We start from the raw sequence: 14,111 nt of genomic DNA, 5'->3' as shown, positions 1-14,111 counted from the left end.
GTGCTGTCACTGTTGTTGATTTCAGACTACCACAATTAGCCCCATACCAAGGTTGTTGAACAGAGGTCTAAGTTGTCCAATGCAAATCCAATTCAGCCTGTGTCATTAAATTGTTTGCAAAAGTCAGCAAAAGCTCGTAACTAGTAACTGGTGCAATCTGGATTAAGTTAAAAGAATTGTGGTAAGGGGCTCGTGTCTCTGGCTGAAATGAGAATGACCTGAAAGATTCCAGAAGTGGGAAGAAATATTTACAATAGTAATACTAACGTGTGTTTTGATTGGGTAATTCTAATGAGATGAGGTAGTGTTAGCCGGTGGCCAGGTAATGTGTGGTGAGGTACTCCCCTGGGTCCTAAGCAACCCAGTTTTTTACTGTTAGAGCAGGCAGCTCCTAGCACACTCACCCACGGCCAGGCTGTAGTAACCAAACGGTTAAAGTTCTTTTGTTGTGCCGGCTGTGTTGCAGTGACAAAAGGGTTAACAGCAGGGTCAGGCTTAGAGCTTAACTAGTTACAAGTTTATTTAAGCTACAGTTATAAGCGTGTGGTTACAAAAGGCTATTGTTTACTTCTTATATGCTAGCAAAGTACAGGTGTTAACAAGTTACCTTACAATCCAATACAAAGATATCTGTTACCATCTAACACAATGATATCTTGGCACAATGACATCTAGTTACAGAGCTCTAATTCTTTAGCTGTGCACAAAAAAAAGTCAGAGACCTAGCATGGGTGTATCTTACCCTCTCTGCGTCTCTCGATACCAGCATAGCCAAGCCGGATCGGTCACTCAATTCCACGGAAAGACAAATACGAGGTTGGGCGTCCCCAGTTGTGGACCTCGGGAGGCAATCACCTGACCCGACCAGCAGGTAGTTGGTTGAATGCACTCAAAGTTAGAGTTCTGCTGTACCCATCGCTTATACCCCCTTTTGGGTTACGTATTCTCTTTCTTATCTATGGTGCCAGATCATACTGGTCTGTCTTTGTGACTCCAGTTTGTTACAAGGGCATTTCTACTTAGTTTGCACTTATAAGACAAGAGATAAGCCATTTAGGAGTACAGGACATTCTTTTGTGTGGGCGGGGCACGTCCCCTTCTGGGTGATTGTGTGTGTGCATCATATTGATCAATGCCAGCTGGGGTGATTTCTGAGGGTCCCCCCCCCTCTCATGTTGACAGTCTGGCCTGTTAGCCTTCTAGCTGTACTTTCTGCTTCTCAGGGTCACGATAAGCTAGCATATCTGGGCCTCAATGAGGGCATCAAATACTGTGGTGTCAGCAGCCGTTTCCATGCCCTGTGTGCTCCTCAGTGGGGTGGGGCAACGAGCAAGCTGGCTTGTAAGGGGGAGACTCTGTTCTGGATACTGTTTAAGGGAGAATGGAGGACACCAAATGGGAGCTGGGTATAAAAACGACTGGAGGAAGCAAGCTTTGCCAAGACAGCTGCCACCACCACTGTTTCCTGGGACTCTGAGATCCATCCTAATACTTCTGGGCTTTCTTTATTCTGATCCTGAAAGATGTTCTGCACATAGTCAGCCATAAGGAAGGAACTAAATGGTATCATCATCTCCACGGGCTTTAGCTAAATCTTGACCAATAGTGAGACTGGATTCCTTCTGTCATTGTTCTATTTGCATGTCATTTTCCTTCTCCATCATATTTCTTCTCTGTCCTTTCTACTCTCTAGTACAGCCACGCCCAATATGCTTCCTGTTCGCCACATGTGGCAAACAGGGCAGTGCAGTGTGGCAAAGCGTGGCTCAGGAGAGTCACACACGTGGGGTGCGCCTCTGGCCACTGCATATGCGCCCCAGCACATGGTGCAAAAGCGCATGGCAGAGGTGGCGGCTCAGCTGCGTTCCCCGGGTGGCTTCCATGAGAAATTGAGGGGGTGAGGGTGGCACCTGGCAGGGAGGGAACGAGCTGTGGTGATCTCTTACATCCCTTTTGGACACCATTGGTCTAGTAGCTCTCTTCTGTCTTAACCACCAAGACAAAAGCAACGTTTGCTATTGTGCTTTGCGCTCTTAACCGAAAAGACAACTAAAAGCAGTGTCTTAAACAGGTAAATTTGCCTGGTGTCAGTCAGGCTGGTAAAACGAAGTCCATCCCTACCAATACGAAAAATATACAGCCTGACAGGGCACCAAAAAACTTGGGGCAGCATGGTGCCCCAAATTTAGTGGTACCCTACACTGCTATGTGCAGTGCATGGAGCAATGCTAGCTCTGATGGCCAGCCTGACCCCTTGGCTGACCCCCATAGGCTGTGACCTGCAAAGTCATCCCTTGGGGGAGTCTGGGCCCAGGTAGGGGAAACAGACATCCTGTTTTAAGGGAACAGTCTCATATTTAAGCCCTCCTGTAGGTGTCCCAACTTTTTCTTAAAAACAGACAAATTGTTCCTTATTTTCTGTCAACTCCCCTTCCCTCCCCCTGGCAGTACTGGTGGCTGCTGGACAGATTCCGTGCTTGCCAGCTGCAAATAAAGGGGACAAGTGTGCAAAGCTGGAAGGAGGGCAACACTGCAGTGTACAGTGCCAGCTGCTCTCCCTGCTGGTTTCTCAGCATAGCCCCTGCTGTATGCTGCCTCTCAGTCAGCAGGGCCCTGCCACCTCATCCCCTCTCCAGGGGGTGTAATCCCACACAGCTATGTGTGGTTAGCTCTCTTGTGTAGTGGTACCTAGACCATGTCCCGGAGGAAGAATGAATGTCCTCTTCAGCCTGAGGTGACAGCCAGCTGGCCTTGAGCTCAAGCTGTAGAGAGTCCTGCACTAAGCTCTAGAGATCCCAGGTTTGAGTCTGCCTGTGGGCAGTTACACAGGCACTGGCTATATGCATCAAGATCTGGTGAATGGAGGCAAATAGCTGGTGTGTGTCATCTCCACAGACCACCCATCTGCCTTCATGTGTTCCCTTCTCAGTCTCCCTGCTTTTCCGCTGTACTCCCAGTTCCACTGCTTCTCTGTATCCCTACCAGGAGGGCGCACTGAGAACCAGCCCCTGGTTGAAGCACTCAGTCACTAGAGCCTGACCAAGCAGGCTCCTTCCTTCCCCCACTACCACTGGCTGGCCAGGAGCCCTAGGAAAACCAAGGCCCTTGCTGGGCAGGCAAGCCATGCCTGGCATGAGCCAAAACCTGGCATAGCACTGGCATGGGAAAACCTCTCCTGTCAACTAGACTCAGGGATGGCAGGGGAGAGAGCAGGAGTGGAGGGAGAAAGTGATTTCTAGCTACTTCATGCCCTGAACCTGCAGCTCCAGAGCATCTCCTTGGACGAAAACACACATGTACGTGTTTGTATGCACCCATGCTCCCAGTGGACCCCCCACAGGGTGCATGGGTCCCCTGGGCACCCTCTCCTGCTGAACCTCCTCTCTGACTGTGTTTGCCCCTGCAGTTGGGTTTCCTAGGCCCTGATTCAAAATGCATCCTAGGGGCGTAACTCCTTCCTGCCTGTGCTGTAGCTGGGGGGAGACAGGCAGTAGCTGGGTTATGTTGGTGACCAGCAGCAGCCTAGAGATGTTAGCTGTTTTTTGATAGTGTGTGAGCTGCTTCTATGGGGAGGGCAGAAGAGGGGAGGAGGAGGAGAAGAGATGAGCTCTGCAAAGACATGTGCCAGCTCTTCCCTCCCCCCTCTACTCCTTTGTGGGTAGAAGGAGCTCTGGTTCCCTTTTCTCCTGCACAGTGCCAAACAGCTGCCGCTGGCCACATTCTAGGAGTGGGGGCATGTGACCCTGCATGGTGCAGCACTTCCCCTCCTCCAACCCCCATGCGCACGCCTTGGAAATTATGGCTCCTAGTACCAAGAGAGGTGGGTCTGTCTCTGCAGGGTCAGCCAGGCAGGGAGGGCAGAGAGTGCTGGGCTTGGAGGTTCAGGGCTGGGTCACTCTGCTTCCACTGTCACCGGTGAGTGCAGGGGCAGGCACAACACCTGCTGCCTCCCTGCCCTTGTCCCTCACAGCTTCTGCCCACCCACACATTCCCCACCCGCCGTTGGAGGGACAGCTTCCCCTCACGGAATTCCCCAGCACAGATGGTTGCATAGGGCACCAAAACTTCTAGGGCCAACTGTAGATAAAACCATGTGCTGAGTCTGTGATTCCTTAACACTGAAGTTGCTTTTCAAAGTCAGGACCAGAGGCAGAAATTAAATTTTCTCAGCCATTTGTTCTCTGATCTTTCTCATGTGTCCGTCTAAAAGCAAACAGGATCAGAGTTCAACAACTATCTAAACTAAGAGTGTGTTCCCGCTGATTCCCTTGTTGTGGCTCTAAAAATACTGGAGGATTTTATGCCCTTTGCTTGCAACACTTATGACAATAGTGCAAGGGCAATGTCCAGACTTCTGTCAGAGATGGTGAACGGGGGCTTTGCTGGTTCATGTAATTTTTTTAAATGCAAAAATACTATGAGGTATAGATGAAATTATGGGACAGAGAAAATTGCATCCTATGATCTTTTGCTCTCAGTCATCCCTGCTCACCTCGTTTCTGCCCCACATGCACGGCCAAAACTTCCCAAAAACAGTGTACTGGACAGTCGGGGTTACAGGCTGGGATCCCTACCCAGGGTACACCACACTGTGCATCAACACAAGCACCCCTAGTGAGTATGTGAAGTGCTAATGCAAGGAGTCAAGTATGCATGGTTATAAACAATATGCTAACTATGACTGCTTTATGCCATTCAGCACCAGCCGTGGTCAGTGAGGCACCAAGGAAATGGAAGTGGACAGAGAATGGCTTGGTTGAATGAAACTTTAATTGGCAGGATTAGCTGGGCAGACAGCTGTGAAGTGTGCCAGCCAACCTGGCCAATCAAGAAAAGGCATTTCAAAAATCTGTCATATTTTAAAGGAGAGAGGAGGATTCTAGTCTGCATGAACTCTGGGCGGTGGACTTCAAAACTGTAACTGGAGTGATCAGTGTCGGTCTTTGTGGACAAGCTGCTGGAGGAACATCAGGGCTGAAATAAGTAATGCCATGTCTACATTAGCTATGAGTTGACATCAGTAATTGACCACGACTCATCGCCTTTTGGGGGTGCTGCTTTTACTGCCTTACTGTAACTAGACACTTACATCAATGGGAGGCAAAATGTAGACACACACACAGTGAACTTGATACAATGAAGTTGACCTAACCTTGTATTGCAGGGCAGGCCTTAAGGATGTAATAGTAAACCAGCCTGTTGTCAAGTGGCTAGAACACTGGGCTGGGATTTAGGTGCTATAGGTTTTATTCCTCTCCAGGTGATCTTTGGTAAATTATTCATCTCTGTTTGCCCTTGTGGATAGGAATGCTGAGCTCCTTTGTAGAGGACTTCAAGATCTAGTGACAAACTATATATAAGAGTTATGCATTATTATCTTCTGTTGGGCCTAAAACCTCTTTGTCAACACAACAGTACCTACAAGATTGTTCCTGAGTTCTCAAATGGAAGACTCATATTAATGGGTGAACACAGTTTCTTTTCCTTTGTTTCACAAAAGGTCTTTAACCTCCTGACTGTCAAACACTGCATGTGGTTTATACTCTCCGTTGCACACCCATATTAGCACTGGTTTGTTCATTTCAAAAGCATACTTTGGTTCATTGTGTTCTTTTAATAATTATATTTCTGACTATCATACAGTCATTAGCTACATTCTTTCAACTTACTCAGCATATCCACACTGACTCACTTCCACTAGCATATTGACTCAGTAGGAAATGACCTCATTTGCTTCTGTAAAGAAACATATGGAAAGAAAAAAAAATTTGTGAATTCAGTTTTTACCTTCCTTTCCCCACCTTTTCCCAACCCCATTTGATCATTATGACTTTAAAACTTGAAAGTTTTCTCTCCCGAAGCCAGATGTCAACTTTCCACTCTCACCCTTGCTTTCTTCAACCGCTGTGTTTTTTCGTTATTGCAAAACACAGATTCTAGTCTTCCGGTATTTGCCAACAGATGGCAGCAAAACCTCAATGTTTCACGTTCTCATAAATGCCAGATAAAGGTCAAAACTTCTTAATCTGTATCAGGGTTTGCTGAACTATTTGAAATTCATCTAATAATAGCAGGAAAAATGTTGATTGGGGAAAATATCTCTCTTAAAATATTTACCGTAATGGGAATGTTTTTCAAAAATGCCTAAATGCCTTATGAGCCCAAATCCCATTGTTTTTCAGTGAGACAGGGTCCTAAACCATATTTACCCTCTAGATACATTTTAGATTTACTAGCATTTAAATTATGTATGGATAATTGATAGTTGCATGACTGCAGAGATGAAATGTGAAATTCATATTACTAGATATGTCTTTACTATTATATAATGCAACAACATTTTAAATAAGTATGTCTGGATATACAACAAATCCCAAATAATATCAATTGTTTAAAAATGGAAGTGATTGCTGAAATAACTTTTAGCTATTTTTACTTTAACTTGCTGTTTGTTTAGACTCAGAAATTACTGAAGTTCTGCGAGCAAAATATTTTTTCTAAAACTCTCAGTGAGAAATTATCCAGTCAGATGTTTCAAACGCCTATTTTTGTTTTATGATACATAACAAGAAATGTTTCTCTTTTTAAAATGTGCTCAGACGGTAATTACTACACTGGATCAGAGTCACGGTCCATCTAGTCTCCGTTTTTGAGGCTCCATCTACACTACAGCGCGAATTCAAAAGGCGAACCTTCGAAAACCACAGTTTGAAAGGTCGCCTTTTGAAGTCACACATCTACACACAAAAAAGTGGGTCGAGGATGTGATCCACTCTTTCAAAGGACCAGCCCACCATTTCAAAGAGAGCATCCACACATCCCAGGGCGCCCTTTCAAAAGAAAGAGCCAGGAAATGCTGCGGACGGGGGTCGCATGGTGAACAAGCCCTTCCAAGGGCTGCAGTTAGCCACTCCTTTAAAGGGCCCCTCCCTGACATCCTCATCCTGCACATGCTGAGGGCTGCCGAGCTTCCCCAAGGCACAGCAGATGTTGAGCACACAGGGGAGCCAATGAGGAGACCTCGATGGATCCCCAGCAGGTCCCTGGTGGGGAGCTCCTTGAGGCCCTGGCCCTGGCCAGCCTGCTGGCTATGATGCTTGCTTCCAGCAGCTCCAGGGAGGCATCTGCATAGTTGCCTTCCTGTGGGCGGCCCCTGCAGGGCAACTCCCTCACCCCATCCCTTGGGTGATCTGGCACTTGTGGGGCTATCCCACCAGCAGCAAGTGGTGGGAGCGGCTGGTGCTGGGGAACTGGGTTGATGACCGATGGCTCCAGAACTTCTGCATGACCACATGGACATTTCTGGAGCTATGTCGCTGGCCCACCAGCACCGTGGCACCTGGTTGCAGCCCACGATCCCCCTGCAGAAAAGGGTAGCCATTGCCCTGCGGAAGCTGGCCACCCCAGACAGTCACTGCTCAGTTGGCCACCGGTTCAGGGTGAAATAAGGGCAAACGGCAGGGGGGAACTATGTGCACTGTGTTGGCTGAGGGTGGGGGCACTGAACTTGGAGTGGGGTCCTGGGGCTAAGGCAGACCTTAGTCCTCCACAGGAGTGGAGGGTTGGGAGCCTCAATGGCCATGGGAGCCCCTACCGCTCCAAGTCCGGGGTCCCCATTGGTGCTGGGATGGGGCCAGGACTACAGGAAGGTAGGGGAGGGGCGGGGTGCCGCATCCATGGGCTTGGCAGGAGGTGTGGGGGTGGGGGGAGAAGGAGGAGCATGGGGTGTGGGGAGCTGTCTATTCATGTCCTACCCTGGCCACAAGCAGCTGGGCCAGTTCCAGCAGGGTGGCTGAAGGGAGGTCAGCTGGGATCAGGGTAGTGAGGTCAGGGGCTGCAGGAGGTGCTGGAGAGGGAAGTGTGAGAGGCCTGTGGGAGTGGCTGGCATCCGAGTGGGAGGCTGGGACAGGTGGGTGGTCACAACCCGGGTGAGTGTGTTGAGGGCACCTGCCACCTCACTCCAGGCCTCCTGCTCCACCACCAACCACTCCTGGAGGATGCTGTTTTGGTCCCACAGAGCAGCCATGTGGGTGGCAGAAGCCTCCTCCTCTTAATGGCTCCACTGCACAGCCCTGGTATGGCCCCATACGGGTGCAGGAGGTGGGGGAGCTCCGTCCCCCTTGCTGGCTGCTGCAAGGCTCCCTGGTCCACAAACGGGGCTCAGACGGCCCTTGGATGGTGGTGCTCTGGAGACACCAGGGGACAGAGGGACAGACCATCAGTCCTGTGTCCTGGCCCAGGGGGGCCATATCCCTCACTCCCTGTGGACCCCTCTGCCCCTTGTCCGCTGGCCCAGGGGTCCTGGGGGATTTCATTCACTGGGGGACCCCACATGGGTGGGGTGTATGCAGGCCTCGGTCGGGCTCCCCCTCCCCTCCCCAGGCATGCGGCCACTGGTGCTGTCCATGGGTGTAGGTGCTGAGTGTCATGAGTGCCCCCCTTGGGGCCCGGGGAGTGTGGCTGTACAGGGTGGGCCTGGACTGAGGATGACAGCCATGTAAGCTGCCTGTGCCCCCTCCCCATGCTAGTGTGTCCGAAATGCCCAGGACCTAGCTGAGGGTCATTCCAGGAACTCAGGGGAGGCCTGAGTGGATGGGGCCCAGCTAGATGACCCAGACAGGATGGTGATGACAACGGTCCCATTGCTGGAGCCCTCATCATTGCTGGTGGCCTTGGTCTCCTGACCGGTCCACAGGGGAATGCTGCTGCCTGTGGGGCCCACAAGGTCTTCAGGCTTGGTCTTGGTCTCCAGCCTGGCAGTGTGCAGGACCACGGCTGGGGGGATGCCTCATTTTCCTCGAGGAGGTGGTCCAGCTCATTGAAGTGGCAGCAGCTGGGTGGGCGCTGCCCCTGAGTGGCTGGCTGCATTCTGGCCCTGGCAGCAGGCCCACCCCAGCTCCTTCATCTTTGAGCAGACCTGGTCTGGGGTGCAGTGGTTCTGGGAGGTGAGGCCGATGGGGAGATGGCTGAATGCTGCTGCATTCCATTGCCTGCCAATGGCACGGAGGAGGACCTCCTCCTCCCCGCAAAGTTCTAGTAGGTCCCTCACCTCGGCCTCACTCCAGAAGACGGCCATCTTCTTTGGACCCCGCCTGCGGTCCTGGGATCCCTCAGGTACGTGAGAGGCGGTCTCCTGGGGGAGCGCAGGGCTCAGGGGTGCTGGCCATGGTGTCAGTTGCCTTGCAGCTGTCACTCTGGCATCACTCGGAGGGCGTGCTGCTGTGCTCTCCCTGCAGCCAGCACACTCTCAGCTTCCTGCCACGGGGTTTCTGTGTCCCTCTGTCTTTAAACACCGCTGGAGGCAGAGACCATAGAGCCCTGCTTGTGCATTCATTAGTAAACTTCAAAATGGCCATCTGAGTGGCCATTGCAAAGTTTGGGGCTAGTGTAGACGTAGCCTATAAAAACAAGGGCATGTTTGTAAACGACGAATCACTGTTTTCTATAGAAATATATAGAGAACAAAAATATTTGAAGGGAGTACAGATGGGTGTTCACTTTTACCCATGTTTGCTATTATTTATGCTTAACTATTTTCGTTATATACTGCAAAATTATTTTATATATAAATTTATATCTTTAAACATCAATATCTACAAAAATAACCCTTTTATTAAAAATGATCATACTATAAATACCTTTTAAATGAGCAGTTCTTGGAAATGTAAATAAGTGAGAAGGAGGGCGGTGTTCTTTTCAATCTTCAAAAGCTAACAATAAACATTTTGTTATTTTGGATGAAATCCAGGAAATTTTTTCACTAAGTTCAACAGGGCCAGAATTTCAACCCTGATCTTAGCAGGCAATGGAGAAGTCAACTTTCTTTTCACAAGTTGGGACTTGTTGACAGAGTTTGGAATATACTGATACATTTTCCAGGGAAAGGAAAATAATTTGCTCTCTTTACTTTGTCTTGTTTACAAGATTTCCCAACATGAAAGACATTTTCTCAGGAAGTCATGATCTAATTTTATATGTTGCATATATATGCACTTTGCTTGCATTTTTATCAATTTGTCTTAGAAATGAATAAATGACTTCCAGTATGTACATACACTATGATAGCACCCACCCCACACTCCACCACTACATGCTTGGTTTTGCATTATAATTTCATACAATGCCCAGATTTCTGTCGGAAGAGTAGAGATTCTGAGTAAAAACAAAACAAACAAACAAAAAAAAAAAACCTGAAAAGCCAACCCTTCTTCAACTTGTACGAGGGCCAGCTAAATGTCTTTGTGAAGACCTTCTACCATAAAAAGACCCCAAAACCAAACCAACCAAATAAACAAATAAAAAGCCCAACCTCAACCCAGCCCAGTTAAGTCAGGCTACCATTACACTAGCAAGTTTTGCCAGCAAAACACCGGTTTTGTCAACAAAACTCGTGGAGCGCACCCACACAACATGCATTTTGTCAACAGTATCTGCACAAAACACAACACTTTTGCCAGCAGCATTCTGCCTCAAATCTTTGAGGCACAATGCAAAAAAGCTGTATGGCCACTCTGAGGGGGCCTTTTCTCAACAGACAGGGCATCCACTACAATCGACAGCCCTGTCTGCTGTGCTTCCGGGTACCTGTTTTGTCAAGAAAGCAGCTGGGCAGTCCAACTGCTCTGTCAACAGAGTGGAGCACTCTCCTGCTTGGCTTTTGTGTGTGGATAAATTCTGTCAACAGAAGTTTTGTCAGGAAAACTCTCCTGAGAGTGACTTCTGTTAACAAAGCGCTGTAGTGTAACCATAGCCTCAGCGATTATTGAATCTGTACAGTTGATAGTTTATAGCAAGCAAGGAGCTAGGATTTTGCATATTAAAAAGAAGACAAGCACTCTGATTTTTTTCCAGTGAGTTGTGGGGTAACTTGTCTGTCTTTAAGGTACTTGGGGAGAATTCTGAGAAGTTAACCCACATTGAAAGCACAGCCAGACTCGGGTCAAAGTGAAGACAAGTAGGCTATGGTGGACAAACTGTAGCATGTAGCTACTTCCTGTATGTTAGCTATTTTAATCCACCCCTTGAGCTCCAGGTGGGGAGTAGGGTTTGGGGATTGTTCTGCTCCAATGGTGTCCAATATGCTTCCGGTCTGCCACATGTGGTGAACAGGAAAAGGCGGTGTGGTGAAATAGAGCGCCTTCTGCCTGCTCCACGCCTGCGCCCCACCACTTGGTGGGACAAGCCTGCGGTGGAGATGGCTCCTTCTGCAGCCTCGGCGGCTGCGGCCCACCACATGGCTTGCACGCACAATGGCGGCTCCTGCTGTGCCTCGCTCAGGCCCTCATGGTAACGGTTCCAGCCCTGGCTCACTTGTGCATGCAATGGTGGCCCCAGCTGCAGCTTGCTTGTGTGCAAGGCTCTGGAACGTTAGCTGTGGGGGGTGCCTGGCTCGGGAAGTGCAGCGCCTGCGTGTCGGGGGGGTGACATCTGGCTGCGGGGGAGGGCTGTGGCAATTATGAAATTTCTTTTGGACGCCACTGCCCATTCATACAGTGGCTCCACGTAGCTCCCGGAAGCAGCAGAATGTCCCCTCCTCCCCCTACGCTCCTATATGCAGGGGTTGCTACAGGACTCTGTGCCCTACTCCCCCCACAACTGCCAGCTCTGCAGCCCCCATTGCCTGGGAGCCGTGGCCAATAGAAGCTGCAGGGGTGGTGCCTATAGATGAGGGGGCAGTGCACAGTCTCCTGGCCCCGCCTCCTCATAGGACCTGGCTGGAAGAAGGACATGTCATTGCTTCCAGAAGCTACTTGACTAGGAAAGTGCTACCTGGACCCTGCTCCCCCCCAGCCCTCTGCCACATCCCTGATAACCCTCCTGTCCTCCAAGCCCCTTGGTCCCAGCTCAGAACACCTTCCTGCATCCAGAACCACTCATACCTGGTCCCACTTACAAGCCTGCAGCCAGAGCACTCACACACACCCTGTCCAACCATCCACCTCAGCCCGGACCCCCCTCCTGCACCCTGAACTCTTAATTTTGGCCCACCCCAGAGCCTGCACCCCCTGCTGAAACACTCACCCTCTCCCACATCCCAACCCCAATTTCATGAGCATTCGTGACCCTTCATATAATTTTCATTATGTGATGTCACCTTTGGGCCAAAATGTTTGCCGACCCCTCAGCTACAGTATCAGTGCACCAGCAGCCTAACTGTTAGCAAATTTTTGTAGGGATCATGGCAAAGGAGAGTTGTAAGGAGTATTTTGAAAGGATACAATGAGAGAGTTTTCTGAGCATTTATGTGGAGCTCTTCCTAAATGTATGGAACAGCATGAAAGAAAGCATGAAGATACGTGTATGAAAAGTTGACAGCAGAGGATGGCTTTGTTGATCAGTGGAAGTCAGAGTCAATCTCCCAACAGGAAATGAGAAAGAATAGTATCAGTGGCACGAGACTGCATTGGTCAAAGCCAGAGGAAAAGAAGCTGCAGGAATCAACGTGTGAAACGATGAGACCCTGGGTGAGTGTTTTGGCTATGTGTCTAGATTAGAAAGGCTACATTTCAGAAGTGTTGTGAAGAAAGAATCTTCAAGATTTATTTAGACCTAGGCTTGATCTGAGAACTTAAGGCTGTGAGTTCAAGATGATGCCCAGTTTATGCATCTGAGTGATGGGCTGGATGGTGGTGTTGCCTGCAGAGATCAAGAAAGGAAATAGGTAGATCTTGGGTGAAGATTAACAGCTGTGTTTTAGCCACGTGGAGCTTGAGCTGATGGCTAGATATCCACAGACGGACAATGTCAAGAAGACAGACTGAGATTTGGATTTGAACAGAAGGAGACAGGTCTGGAAGAGAGAAATGGATCTCTGAGCCATTGGAATTAAAGCTGAATTTATGCTTGCAGATTATATCACCCTGACATTACTCTCCAGTATAAGGATGGGAGGGAGAAGGGAAAAGGACCAAGAGGGAACTGACACAGAAAGTTTGAGAGGGCATGAAGACATTATTTTCCTATGTTAAAGTGCCATTCAGTGTTAGTAAAAGCTAATCCATTTTAAATGGCTAACATTTAAACTAAATCCCCACAGGATTTACTAAATGAATTACCTCTTATGGGTATGAATTTTATGCTTCTGTGAAAACACAATAAACTTGCTGAAATCCGATGCTATTTATGCATTTGTATAGCAGACAACTAGTAGCATTTGCCTTGCTGTGGGGCTGTGGAATTTCTCCTGCATAAAGATTGCAGGTTGTGTTGGATATTAAAACGGCCTGACTGGTTTTAAATTTTGAAATTTTAATGCAATTGTCCCAATTTATTTTACTATCTTCAGAGCTGGTGGAAATAAGTTTGGAGGGACATTTAGAATGTTGACCAAATGAAGGGATGGGGAAATGGAGACAAAATGTCAGTGAAATATAATTATTTTAATAGATAAAAATTAACTTTATTAGGTGATTTTCAACTGTCAGGTGTGAAACAACCTCCTACAATCTATAAAGTGGAAACTCTTTTTGTCATTATTGGAAATTAATTTCACAACATTCTAACAAGAATGATCTGGGTCAAGTCATCTCAAACTGGACCGTCCTCTTGCAGAAATATCTATGGCTGAGATCAGGGGAAGGAAAACTCCACAAGGGAAATGCCACAGACTTTCATCCAAATCACTGAGCTGCGCCTACACTACAGCACACCTTTGAAAGGCAATCTTCTGCAAAGCATCTTTCGAAAGGTTTGGTTTCGAAAAGCGTGTGCATACACCCAAAAGCAGATCAACCTTCCAATCCATCCTTTCGAAAGATCGAGGCACTCTTCCAAAAGGGAGCATCCACACAGCATGGATGCCCTTTAGAAACAGTGAACCAGGGAATGCTGCAGACGGGGTAGCAAGGGAGGTTGCGGGGGGGACAGTAGGGGAGGAGGCGGAGTGGGTAGCAGGGGGGTTGGCAGTTCCCCCCTTCTGATGGCCTGGGGGCCCTGGAAGAAATTGGGCACACAGGGATCCCCACATGGGTGAGTCATGCACCAAGTGAGTTCTGTTCCACCCCCCAGTTCCCCTCCCTGGGCTTGCGGACTGTGTTGCTGTCCACGGCAGGGAAGCACTGAGTACTGTGTGTGGCTGCTCTATGGCCTGGGGGCCACGGCAGGCCAGGATG

Source organism: Carettochelys insculpta, chromosome 3, assembly GCF_033958435.1.
Source record: "Carettochelys insculpta isolate YL-2023 chromosome 3, ASM3395843v1, whole genome shotgun sequence".
NCBI lineage: Eukaryota > Metazoa > Chordata > Testudines > Carettochelyidae > Carettochelys > Carettochelys insculpta.
This window is presented reverse-complemented; position numbering follows the sequence as displayed.